This window comes from Schistocerca cancellata, chromosome 5, assembly GCF_023864275.1.
Source record: "Schistocerca cancellata isolate TAMUIC-IGC-003103 chromosome 5, iqSchCanc2.1, whole genome shotgun sequence".
Lineage (NCBI taxonomy): Eukaryota > Metazoa > Arthropoda > Insecta > Orthoptera > Acrididae > Schistocerca > Schistocerca cancellata.
In genome coordinates this window covers 823,474,696-823,489,269 of record NC_064630.1, presented here as the reverse complement: position 1 = coordinate 823,489,269, position 14,574 = coordinate 823,474,696, and positions in this window count along the sequence as shown.

Sequence of the window (14,574 nt, the reverse complement as noted above, 5' to 3'; positions counted from 1 at the left end):
CCTCCCAATATAAGGTCCTGTCGTTGCCATAGAAACGTTCCTCGATTTAGAAAGAGAAGGCATAGAACCTAAGGTATTTCATAGCGACGTAATTTCTGTGTTAAATCGTCATTGTGATTTATCGACGGATGCAATAAAGAAGGAATAGTGCATCCGAAAAGAGATACTCGTTTCCCAAGATAAGATCCTGTCGTTGCCACAGAAACGTTCCTCGGTTTAGAAAGAGAAGGCATAGAACCTAAGGTATTTCATAGCAACGCAATTTCTGTGTTAATTCGTCATTGTGAGTTATCAACGGATGCAATAAAGAAGGAATAGTGCATCCGAAAAGAGATAATCGCCTCCCAATATAAGATCCTGTCGTTGCCATAGAAACGTTCCTCGATTTAGAAAGAGAAGGCATAGAACCTATAGTATTTCATAGCGACGCAATTTCTGTGTTAATTCGTCATTGTGAGGGATCGACAGATGCAATAAAGAAGGAATAGTGCACCTGAAAAGAGATACTGGCCTCCCAATATAAGATCCAGTCGTTGCCATAGAAACGTTCCTCGATTTAGAAAGAGAAGGCATAGAACCAAAGGAATTTCATAGCGACGCAATTTTTGTGTTAATTCGTCATTGTGAGTTATCGACGGATGCAATAAAGAAGGAATAGTGCATCCGAAAAGAGATACTCGCCTCCCAATATAAGATCCTGTCGTTGCCATAGTTACGTTCCTCGATTTAGAAAGAGAAGGCATAGAACCCATAGCATTTCATAGCGACGCAATTTCTGTGTTAATTCGTCATTGTAAGGGATCGACGGATGCAATAAAGAAGGAACAGTGCACCCGAAAAGAGATACTCGTCTCCCAATTGAAGATCATTGCGTTGCCATAGAAACGTTCCTCGATTTAGAAAGAGAAGGCATAGAATCTATAGTATTTCATAGCGCCGCAATTTCTGTGTTAATTCGTCATTGTGAGGGATCGACGGAAGCAATAAAGAAGTAATAGGGCATCCGAAAAGAGATAGTCGCCTACCAATATAAGAACCTGATGTTGCCATAGAAACGTTACTCTATTTAGAAAGAGAAGGCATAGAACCTATAGTATTTCATAGCGATGCAATTTCTGTGTTAATTCGTCATTGTGAGGTATTCACGGATGCAATAAAGAAGGAATAGTGCATCCGAAAAGAGATACTCGCCTCCCAATATAAGATCCAGTCTTTGCCATAGTTACGTTCCTCGATTTAGAAAGAGAAGGCATAGAACCCATAGCATTTCATAGCGACGCAATTTCTGTGTTAATTCGTCATTGTAAGGGATCGACGGATGCAATAAAGAAGGAACAGTGCACCCGAAAAGGGATACTCGTCTCCCAATAGAAGATCATTCCGTTGCCATAGAAACGTTCCTCGATTTAGAAAGAGAAGGCATAGAACCTTAAGTATTTCATAGCGACGCAATTTCTGTGTTAATTCGTCATTGTTAGGGATCGACGGATGCAATAAAGAAGGAATAGTGCATCCGCAAAGAGATACTCGCCTCCCAATATATGATCCTGTCGTTGCCATAGAAACGTTCCTCGATTTAGAAAGAGTAGTCATAGAACCCATAGTATTTCATAGCGACGCAATTTCTGTCTTAATTCCCTATTGTGCGGGATCGACGGATGCAATAAAGAAGGAATAGTGCATCCGAAAAGAGATACTCGCCTTCCAATATAAGGTCCTGTCGTTGCCATAGAAACGTTCCTCGATTTAGAAACAGAAGGCATAGAACCTAAGGTATTTCATAGCGACGCAATTTCTGTGTTAATTCGTCATTGTGAGTTGTCGACGGATGCAATAAAGAAGGAATAGTGCATCCGAAAAGAGATACTCGCCTCCCAATATAAGATCCTGTCGTTGCCATAGAAACGTTCCTCGATTTAGAAAGAGAAGGCATAGAACCTAAGGTATTTCCTAGCGACGCAATTTCCGTATTAATTCGTCATTGTGAGGGATCGACAGATGCAATAAAGAAGGAATAGTGCCATAGTGCCATAGAAACGTTCCTCGATTTAGAAAGAGAAGGCATAGAACCTAAGGTATTTCCTAGCGACGCAATTTCCGTGTTAATTCGTCATTGTGAGGGATCGACAGATGCAATAAAGAAGGAATAGTGCATCCGAAAAGAGATACTCGCCTCCCAATATAAGATCCAGTCGTTGCCATAGAAACGTTCCTCGATTTAGAAAGAGAAGGCATAGAACCCATAGCATTTCATAGCGACGCAATTTCTGTGTTAATTCGTCATTGTAAGGGATCGACGGATGCAATAAAGAAGGAACAGTGCACCCGAAAAGAGATACTCGCCTCCCAATATAAGATCCTGTCGTTGCCATAGAAACGTTCCTCGATTTAGAAAGAGAAGGCATAGAACCTAAGGTATTTCATAGCGACGCAATTTCTGTGTTAATTCGTCATTGTGAGTTATCGACGGATGCAATAAAGAAGGAATAGTGCATCCGAAAGGAGATACCCGCCTCCCAATATAAGATTCTGTCGTTGCCATTGAAACGTTCCTCGATTTACAAAGAGAAGTCATAGAACCTATAGTATTTTATGGCGACGCAATTTCTGTGTTAATTCGTCATTGTGAGTTATCGACGGATGCCATAAAGAAGGAATAGTGCATCAGAAAAGAGATACTCGCCTCCCAGTAGAAGATCCCGTCGTTGCCATAGTTACGTTCCTCGATTTACAAAGAGAAGTCATAGAACCTATAGTATTTTATGGCGACGCAATTTCTGTGTTAATTTGTCATTGTGGGGGATCGACGGATGCAATAAAGAAGGAATAGTGCATCCGAAAAGATATACTCGCCTCCCAATATAAGAGCATGTCGTTGCCATAGAAACGTTCCTCTATTTAGAAAGAGAAGGCATAGAACCTAATGTATTTCATAGCGACGCAATTTCTGTGTTAATTCGTCATTGTGAGTTATCGACGGATGCAATAAAGAAGGAATAGTGCATCCGAAAAGAGATACTCACCTCCCAATATAAGTTCCTGGCGCTGTCATAGAAACGTTCCTCGAATTAGAAAGAGAAAGCATAGAACCTATAATATTTCATGGCGACGCAATTTCTGTGTTAAATCGTCATTGTGAGTTATCGACGGATGGAATAAAGAAGCAATAGTGCATCCGAAACGAGATACTCGCCTCTCAATATAAGAACCTGTCGTTGCCATAGAAACGTTCCTCGATTTAGAAAGAGAAGGCATAGAACCCATAGCATTTCATAGCGACGCAATTTCTGTGTTAATTCGTCATTGTAAGGGATCGACGGATGCAATAAAGAAGGAATAGTGCATCCGAAAAGAGATAATAGCCTCCCAATATAAGATCCTGTCGATGCCATAGAAACGTTCCTCGATTTAGAAAGAGAAGGCATAGAACCTATAGTATTTCATAGCGACGCAATTTCTGTGTTAATTCGTCATTGTGAGGGATCGACAGATGCACTAAAGAAGGAATAGCGCATCCGAAAAGAGATACTCGCCTCCCAATATAAGATCCAGTCGTTGCCATAGAAACGTTCCTCGATTTAGAAAGAGAAGGCATAGAACCTAAGGAATTTCATAGCGACGCAATTTTTGTGTTAATTCGTCATTGTGAGGGATCGACGGATGCAATAAAGAAGTAATAGTGCATCCGAAAAGAGATACTCGCCTACCAATATAAGAACCTGTCGTTGCCATAGAAACGGTCCTCTATTTAGAAAGAGAAGGTATGGAACCTATAGTATATCACAGCGATGCAATTTCTGTGTTAATTCGTCATTGTGAGGTATCCACGGATGCAATAAAGAAGGAATAGTGCATCCGAAAAGAGATACTCGCCTCCCAATATAAGATCCAGTCGTTGCCATAGTTACGTTCCACGATTTAGAAAGAGAAGGCATAGAACCCATAGTATTTCATAGCGACGTAATTTCTGTGTTAATTCGTCATTGTGAGTTATCGACGGATGCAATAAAGAAGGAATAGTGCATCCGAAAAGAGATACTCGCCTCCCAATACAAGATCCTGTCGTTGCCATAGAAACGATCCTCGATTTAGAAAGAGAAGGCATAGAACCTATAGTATTTCATAGCGACGCTATTTCTGTGTTAATTCGTCATTGTGAGGGATCGACAGATGCAATAAAGAAAGAATAGTGCATCCGAAAAGAGATACTCGCCTCCCAATATAAGAGCATGTCGTTGCCATAGAAACGTTCCTCGATTTAGAAAGAGAAGGCATAGTACCTAAGGTATTTCATAGCGATGCAATTTCTGTGTTAAATCGTCATTGTGAGTTATCGCCGGATGCAATAAAGAAGGAATACTGCATCCGATAAGAGATACTCGCCTCCCAATTAAAGTTCCTTTCGTTGCCATAGAAACGTTCCTCGATTTAGAAAGAGAAGGCATGGAACTTATAGTATTTCATAGCGACGCAATTTCTGTGTTAATTCGTCATTGTAAGGGGTCGACGGGTGCAATAAAGAAGGCATAGTGCACACGAAAAGAGATACTCGTCTCCCAATAGAAGATCCTTCCGTTGCCATAGAAACGTTCCTCGATTTGGAAAGAGAAGGCATAGAACCTAAGGTAATTCATAGCGACGCAATTTCTGTGTTAATTCGTCATTGTGAGTTATCGACGGATGCAATAAAGAAATAATAGTGCATCCGATAAGTGATACTCGCCTCCCAAAATGAGGTCCATTCGTTGCCATAGAAACGTTCCTCGATTTAGAAAGATAAGGCATAGAACCTAAGGTATTTCATAGCGACGCAATTTCTGTGTTAATTCGTCATTGTGAGTTATCGACGGATGCAATAAAGAAGGAATAGTGCATCCGAAAAGAGATACTCGCCGCCCAATATCAGTTCCTGTCGTTGCCATAGAAACGTTCCTCGATTTAGAAAGAGAAGGCATAGAACCTATAGTATTTCATAGCGACGCAATTTCTGTGTTATTTCTTCATTGTGAAGGATCGACGAATGCAATAAAGAAGGAATAGTGCATCCGAAAAGAGATACCCGCCTCCCAATAGAAGTTCCTGTCGTTGCCATAGAAACGTTCCCCAATTTAGAAAGAGAAGGCATAGAACCTATAGTATTTTATAGCGACGCAATTTCTGTGTTAATTCGTCATTGTAAGGGATCGACGGATGCAATAAAGAAGGAACAGTGCACCCGAAAAGAGATACTCGTCTCCCAATAGAAGATCATTCCGTTGCCATAGAATCGTTCCTCGATTTAGAAAGAGAAGGCATAGGACCTGTAGTATTTCATAGCGACGCAATTTCTGTGTTAATTCGTCATTGTGAGGGATCGACTGATGCAATAAAGAAGGAATAGTGCATCCGCAAAGAGATACTCGCCTCCCAATATAAGATCCTGTCGTTGCCATAGAAACGCTCCTCGATTTAGAAAGAGAAGGCATAGAACCCATAGTATTTCATAGCGACGCAATTTCTGTCCTAATTCCCCATTGTGCGGGATCGACGGATGCAATAAAGAAGGAATAGTGCATCCGAAAAGAGATACTCGCCTCCCAATATAAGGTCCTGTCGTTGAGATAGAAACGTTCCTCGATTTAGAAAGAGAAAGCATAGAACCTAAGGTATTTCATAGCGACGCAATTTCTGTGTTAAATTGTCATTGTGAGTTATCGACGGATGCAATAAAGAAGGAATAGTGCATGCGAAAAGAGATACACGCCTCCCAATATAAGTTCCTTTCGTTGAGATAGAAACGTTCCTCGATTTAGAAAGAGAAGGCATAGAACCTAAGGTATTTCATAGCGACGCAATTTCTGTGTTAAATTGTCATTGTGAGTTATCGGCGGATGCAATAAAGAAGGAATAGTGCATCCGAAAAGAGATACTCGCCTCCCAATATAAGTTCCTTCCGTTGCCATAGAAACGTTACTCGATTTAGAAAGAGAAGGCATAGAACGTATAGTATTTCATAGCGACCCAATTTCTGTGTTAATTCGTCATTGTAAGGGATCGACGGATGCAATAAAGAAGGCTTAGTGCACACGAAAAGAGAGACTCGTCCCCCAATAGAAGATCCTTCCGTTGCCATAGAAACGTTCCTCGATTTAGAAAGAGAAGGGATAGAACCTAAGGTATTTCATAGCGACGCAATTTCTGTGTTAATTCGTCATTGTGAGTTATCGACGGATGCTATAATGAAGGAATAGTGCATCCGAAAAGAGATACTCACCTCCCAATATAAGTTCCTGGCGCTGTCATAGAAACGTTCCTCGATTTAGAAAGAGAAAGGATAGAACCTATAGTATTTCATAGCGTCGCAATTTCTGTGTTAATTCGTCATTGTGAGGGGTCGACGGATGCAATGAAGAAGGAATAGTGCATCCGAGCAGATATACTCGCCTCCCAATATAAGAGCATGTCGTTGCCATAGAAACGTTCCTCGAGTTAGAAAGGGAAGGCATAGAACCTATAGTATTTCACACCGTCGCAATTTCTGTGTTAATTCGTCATTGTGAGTTATCGACGGATGCAATAATGAAGGAATAGTGCATCCGAAAAGAGATTCTCGCCTCCCAATATAAGAACCTGTCGTTGCAATAGAAACGCTCCTCGATTTAGAAAGAGAAGGCATAGTACCTATAGGATTTCATAGAGACGCAATTTCTGTGTTAATTCCTTATTGTGCGGAATCGACGGATGCAATAAAGAAAGAATAGTGCACCCGATAAGAGATACTCGCCTCCCAAAATGAGATCCAGTCGTTGCCATAGAAATGTTCCTTGATTTAGAAAGCCAAGGCATAGTACCTATAGTAATTCATAGCGACGCAATTTCTGTCTTAATTCGTTATGTTGCGGGATCGACGGATGCAATAAAGAAGGAATAGTGCATCCGAAAAGAGATACTCGCCTCCCAATAGAAGATCCTGTCGTTGCCATTGAAACGTTCCTCGATTTAGATAGAGAAGTCATAGAACCTATAGTATTTCATAGCGACGCAATTTCTGTGTTAATTCGTCATTGTAAGGGATCGATGGATGCAATAAAGAAGGAATAGTGCATCCGAAAAAAAATACTCGTCTCCCAATAGAAGATCATTCCGTTGCCATAGAAACGTTCCTCGATTTAGAAAGAGAAGGAATAGAACCTATAGTATTTCATAGCGACGCAATTTCTGTGTTAATTCCTTATTGTGAGGGATCGACGGATGCAATAAAGAAGGAATAGTGCATCCGCAAAGAGATACTCGCCTCCCCAATATAAGATACTGTCGTTGCCATAGAAACGTTCCTCGATTTAGAAAGAGAAGGCATAGAACCTATAGTATTTCATAGCGACGCAATTTCTGTCTTAATTCCTCATTGTGCGGGATCGACGGATGCAATAAGGAAGGAATAGTGCATCCGAAACGAGATACTCGCCTCCCAATATATGATCCTGTCGTTGCCATAGAAATGTTCCTCGTTTTAGAAAGAGAAGGCATAGAACCTAAGGTATTTCATAGCAAAGCAATTTCTGTGTTAATTCGTCATTGTGAGGGATCGACGGATGCAATAAAGAAGGAATAGTGCATCCGAAAAGAGATACTCGCCTCCCAATATAAGAACCTGTCGTTGCCATAGTTACGTTCCTCGATTTAGAAAGAGGAGGCATAGAACCCATAGTATTTCATAGCGACGCAATTTCTGTGTTAATTCGTCATTGTGAGGGATCGACAGATGCAGTAAAGAAGGAATAGTGCATCCGAAACGACATACCCGCCTCCCAATAGAAGATCCTGTCGTTGCCATAGAAACGTTCTCCGATTTAGAAGGAGAAGGCATAGAACCTATAGTATTTCATAGCGACGCAATTTCTGTGTTAATTCGTCATTGTAAGGGATCGACGGATGCAATAAAGAAGGAACAGCGCACCCAAAATAAGATACTCGCCTCCCAATAGAAGATCCTCTCGTTGCCATAGAAACGTTCCTAGATTTAGAAAGAGAAGGCATAGAACCCAAGGTATTTCATAGCGACGCCATTTCTGTGTTAATTCGTCATTGTGAGGTATCGACGGATGCAATAAAGAAGGAAGAGTGCATCCGAAAAGAGATACTCGCCTCCCAATATAAGATCCAGTCGTTGCCATTGAAACGTTCCTCGATTTAGAAAGAGAAGGCATAGAACCTATAGTATTTCATAGCGACGCAATTTCTATGTTAATTCGTCATTGTGAGGGATCGACGGATGCAATAAAGAAGGAATAGTGCATCCGCAAAGAGATACTCGCCTCCCAATATAAGATAATGTCGTTGCCATAGAAACGTTCCTCGATTTAGAATGTGAAGGCATAGAACGTATAGTATTTCATAGCGACGCAATTTCTGTGTTAAATCGTCATTGTGAGGGATCGACGGATGCAATAAAGAAGGAATAGTGCATCCGAAAAGAGATACTCGCCTCCTAATTGAAGATCGTGTCGTTGCCATAGAAACGTTACTCGATTTAGAAAGAGAAGGCATAGAACCCAAGGTATTTCATAGCGACGCCATTTCTGTGTTAATTCGTCATTGTGAGGTATCGACGGATGCAATAAAGAAGGAAGAGTGCATCCGAAAAGAGATACTCGCCTCCCAATATAAGATCCAGTCGTTGCCATTGAAACGTTCCTCGATTTAGAAAGAGAAGGCATAGAACCTATAGTATTTCATAGCGACGCAATTTCTATGTTAATTCGTCATTGTGAGGGATCGACGGATGCAATAAAGAAGGAATAGTGCATCCGCAACGAGATACTCGCCTCCCAATATAAGATCCTGTCGTTGCCATAGAAACGTTACTCGATTTAGAAAGAGAAGGCATAGAACCTATAGTATGTCATAGCGACGCAATTTCTGAGTGATTTCGTCATTGTGAGGGATCGACGGATGCCATAAAGAAGGAATAGTGCATCCGAAAAGAGATACTCGCATCCCAATAGAAGATCCTGTCGTTGCCATTGGTACGTTACTCGATTTACAAAGAGAAGTCATAGAACCTATAGTATTTCATAGCGACGCAATTTCTGTGTTAATTCGTCATTGTGAGAGATCGACGGATGCAATAAAGAAGGAATAGTGCATCCGAAAAGATATACTCGCCTCCCAATGTAAGAGCATGTCGTTGCCATAGAAACGTTCCTCGATTTAGAAAGAGAAGGCATAGAATCTATAGTATTTCATACCTACGCAATTTTGGTGTTAATTCGTCATTGTGAGGGATCGACAGATGCAAAAAAAGAAAAGATAGTGCATCCGAAAAGAGATTCTCGCCTCCCAATATAAGAACCTGTCGTAGCCATAGAAACGTTCCTCGATTTAGAAAGAAAAGGCATAGAACCAATGGTATTTCATAGCGACGCAATTTCTGTGTTAAATCGTCATTGTAAGGGATCGACGGATGCAATAAAGAAGGAACAGTGCACCCGAAAAGAGATACACGCCTCCCAATATAAGTTCGTTTCGTTGCCATAGAAACGTTCCTCGATTTAGAAAGAGAAACCATAGAACTTATAGTATTTCATAGCGGCGCAATTTCTGTGTTAATTCGTCATTGTGAGGGATCGACAGATGCAACAAAGAAAAGATAGTGCATCCGAAAAGAGATACTCGCCTCCCAATATAAGATCCAGTCGTTGCCATAAAAATGTTCCTCGATTTAGAAAGAGAAGGCATAGAACGTAATGTATTTCATAGCGACGCAATTTCTGTGTTAATTCGTCATTGTGAGGGATCGACGGATGCAATAAAGTAGGAATAGTGCATCCGAAAAGAGATACCCGCTTCCCAATAGAAGATCCTGTCGTTGCCATAGAAACGTTCCCCGATTTAGAAAGAGAAGGCATAGAACCTATAGTATTTCATAGCGACGCAATTTCTGTGTTAATTCGTCATTGTAAGGGATCGACGGATGCAAAAAGAAGGAACAGTGCACCCGAAAAGAGATACTCGTCTCCCAATAGAAGATCATTCCGTAGCCATAGAAACGTTCCTCGATTTAGAAAGAGAAGGCATTGAACCTATAGTATTTTATAGCGACGCAATTTCTGTGTTAATTCGTCATTGTGAGGGATCGACGCATGCAATAGAGAAGGGACAGTGCACTCGAAAAGAGATACACGTCTCCCAATAGAAGATCCTTCCGTTGCCATAGAAACGTTCCTCGATTTAGAAAGAGAAGGCATAGAACCTATAGTATTTCATAACGACGCAAATTCTGTGTTAATTCGTCATTGTGATGGATCGACGGATGCAATAAAGAAGGAATAGTGCATCCGATAAGAGATACTCGCCTCACAATATAAGATCCTGTCGTTGCCATAGAAACGTTCCTCGATTTCGGAAGAGAAGGTATAGACCCTAAGGTATTTCATAGCGACTCAATTTCTGTGTTAATACGTCATTGTGAGTTATCGACGGATGCAATAAAGAAGGAATAGTGCATCCGAAAAGTGATACTCGCCTCCCAATATAAGTTCGTTTCGTTGCCATAGAAACGTTCCTCGATTTAGAAAGAGAAGGCATAGAACCTAAGGTATTTCATAGCGACGCAATTTCTGTGTTAATTCGTCATTGTGAGTTTTCGACGGATGCAATAAAGAAGGAATAGTGCATCCGAAAAGCGATACTCGCCTCCCAATATAAGTTCGTTTCGTTGCCATAGAAACGTTCCTCGATTTAGAAAGAGAAACCATAGAACTTATAGTATTTCATAGCGACGCAATTTCTGTGTTAATTCGTCATTGTAAGGGATCGACGGATGCTATTAAGAAGGCATAGTGCACACGAAAAGAGATACTCGCCTTCCAATAGAAGATCCTGTCGTTGCCATAGTTATGTTCCTCGATTTAGAAAGAGAAGGCATAGAACCTATAGTATTTCATAGCGACGCAATTTCTGTGTTAATTCGTCATTGTAAGGAATCGACGGATGCAATAAAGAAGGAATAGTGCATCCGAAAAGATATACTCGCCTCCCAATGTAAGAGCATGACGTTGCCATAGAAACGTTATTCGATTTAGAAAAAGAAGGCATAGAATCTATAGTATTTCATACCGACGCAATTTCGGTGTTAATTCGTCATAGTGAGGGAAAGACAGATGCAAAAAAAGAAAAGATAGGGCATCCGAAAAGAGATTATCGCCTCCCAATATAAGAACCTGTCGTTGCCATAGAGACGTTCCTCGATTTAGAAAGAAAAATCATAGAACCTATAGTATTTCATAGCGACGCAATTTCTGTGTTAATTCGTCATTGTGAGGGATCGACGGATTCAATAAAGAAGGAATAGTGCATCCGAAAAGAGATACTCGCCTCCCAATATAAGTTCATGTCCTTGCCATAGACACGTTCCTCGATTTAGAAAGAGAAGGTATAGAACCTATAGTATTTCATAGCGACGCAATTTCTGAGTGAATTTGTCATTGTGAGGGATCGACGGATGCCACAAAGAAGGAATAGTGCATCCGAAAAGAGATACTCGCCTCCCAATAGAAGATCCAGTCGTTGCCATAGTTACGTTCCTCGATTTACAAAGAGAAGTCATAGAACCTATAGTATTTCATACCGACGCAATTTCGGTGTTAATTCGTCATTGTGAGGGATCGACAGATGCAAAAAAAGAAAAGATAGTGCATTCGAAAGGAGATTCTCGCCTCCCAATATAAGAACCTGTCGTTGCCATAGAAACGTTCCTTGATTAAGAAAGAAACGGCATAGAACCAATAGTATTTCATACCGACGCAATTTCTGTGTTAATTCGTCATTGTAAGGGATCGACGGATGCAATAAAGAAGGAACAGTGCACCCGAAAAAAGATACACGTCTCCCAATAGAAGATCATTCCGTTGCCATAGAAACGTTCCTCGATTTAGAAAGAGAAGGCATAGAACCTATGGTATTTTATAGCGACGCAATTTCTGTGTTAATTTGTCATTGTGAGGGATCGACGGATGCAAAAACGAAGGAATAGTGCATCAGCAAAGAGATACTCGCCTCCCAATATAAGATCCTGTTGTTGCCATATAAACGTTCCACGATTTAGAAAGAGAAGGCATAGAACCTAAGGTATTTCATAGCGACGCAATTTCTGTGTTAATTCGTCGTTGTGAGTTATAGACGGATGCCATAAAGAAGGAATAGTGCATCCGAAAAGTGATACTCGCCTCCCAATATAAGTTCCTGTCGTTGCCATAGAAACGATCCTCGATTTAGAAAGAGAAGGCATAGAACCTATAGTATTTCATAGCGACGCAATTTCTGTGTTAATTCGTCATTGTGAGGGATCGACGGATGCAATATAGAAGGAATAGTGCATCCGAAAAGAGATACTCGCCTCCCAATAGAAGATCCTGTCGTTGCCATAGAAACGTTCCTCGATTTAGAAAGAGAAGGCATAAAACCTAAGGTAATTCATAGCGACGCATTTCCTGTGTTAATTCGTCATTGTGAGTTATCGTCTTATGCAATAAAGAAGGAATAGTGGATCCGAAAAGAGATACTCGCCTCCCAATATCAGTTCCTGTCGTTGCCATAGAAACATTCCTCGATTTAGAAACTCATGGCATAGAACCTATAGTATTTCATAGCGACGCAATTTCTGTGTCAATTCGTCATTGTGAGGGATCGACGGATCCAATAAAGAAGGAATAGTGCATCCGAAAAGAGATACCCGCCTCCCAATAGAAGATCCTGTCGTTGCCATAGAAACGTTCCCCGATTTAGAAAGAGAAGTCATAGAACCTATAGTATTTCATAGCGACGCAATTTCTGTGTTAATTCGTCATTGTAAGGGATCGACGGATGCAATAAAGATGGAACAGTGCAAACGAAAAGAGATACTCGTCTCCCAATAGAAGATCATTCCGTTGCCATAGAAACGTTCCTCGATTTAGAATAAGAAGGCATAGAACCTATAGTATTTTATAGCGACGCAATTTCTGTGTTAATTCGTCATTGTGATTTATCGACGGATGCAATAAAGAAGGAATAGTGCATCCGAAAAGCGATACTCGCCTCCCAATATAAGTTCGTTTTGTTGCCATAGAAACGTTGCTCGATTTAGAAAGAGAAACCATAGAACTTATAGTATTTCATAGCGACGCAATTCCTGTGTTAATTCGTCATTGTAAGGGATCGACGGATGCAATAAAGAAGGCATAGTGCACACGAAAAGAGATACTCGCCTCCCAATAGAAGATCCTGTCGTTGCCATAGTTACGTTCTTCGATTTAGAAAGAGAAGGCATAGAACCTATAGTATTTCATAGCGACGCAATTTCTGAGTTAATTCGTCATTGTGAGGGATCGACGGATGCAATAATGAAGGAATAGTGCATCCGAGAAGATATACTCGCCTCCCAATGTAAGAGCATGTCGTTGCCATAGAAACGTTCCTCGATTCAGAAAGAGAAGGCATAGAATCTATAGTATTTCATACCGACGCAATTTCGGTGTTAATTCGTCATTGTGAGGGATCGACAGATGCAAAAAAAGAAAAGATAGTGCATCCGAAAAGAGATTCTCGCCTCCCAATATAAGAACCTGTCGTTGCCATAGAAACGTTCCTCGATTTAGAAAGAAACGGCATAGAACCAATAGTATTTCATAGCGACGCAATTTCTGTGTTAATTCGTCATTGTAAGGGATCGACGGATGCAATAAAGAAGGAACAGTGCACACGAAAAGAGATACTCGCCTCCCAATAGAAGATCATTCCGTTGCCATAGAAACGTTCCTCGATTTAGAATAAGAAGGCATAGAACCTATAGTATTTTATAGCGACGCAATTTCTGTGTTAATTCGTCATTGTGAGGGATCGACGGATGCAAAAACGAAGGAATAGTGCATCAGCAAAGATATACTCGCCCCCCAATATAAGATCCTGTTGTTGCCATAGAAACGTTCCTAGATTTAGAAAGAGAAGGCATAGAACCTAAGGTATTTCATAGCGACGCAATTTCTGTGTTAATTCGTCGTTGTGAGTTATCGACGGATGCCATAAAGAAGGAATAGTGCATCCGAAAAGTGATACTCGCCTCCCAATATAAGTTTCTGTCGTTGCCATAGAAACGATCCTCGATTTAGAAAGAGAAGGCATGGAACCTATCGTATTTCATAGCGACGCAATTTCTGTGTTAATTCGTCATTGTGAGGGATCGACGGATGCAATATAGAAAGAATAGTGCATCCGAAAAGAGATACTCGCCTCCCAATAGAAGATCCTGTCGTTGCCATAGAAACGTTCCGCGATTTAGAAAGAGAAGGCATAGAACCTAAGGTAATTCATAGCGACGCAATTTCTGTGTTAATTCGTCATTGTGAGTTATCGACGGATGCAATAAAGAAGGAATAGAGCATCCGAAAAGAGATACCCGCCTCCCAATATGAGTTCCTTTCGTTGCCATGGAAACTTTCCTCGATTTAGAAAGAGAAGGCATAGAACCTATAGTATTTGATAGCGACGCTAGATCTGTCTTAATCCGTATTGTGCGGGATCGACGGATGCAATAAAGAAGGAATAGTGCATCCGAAA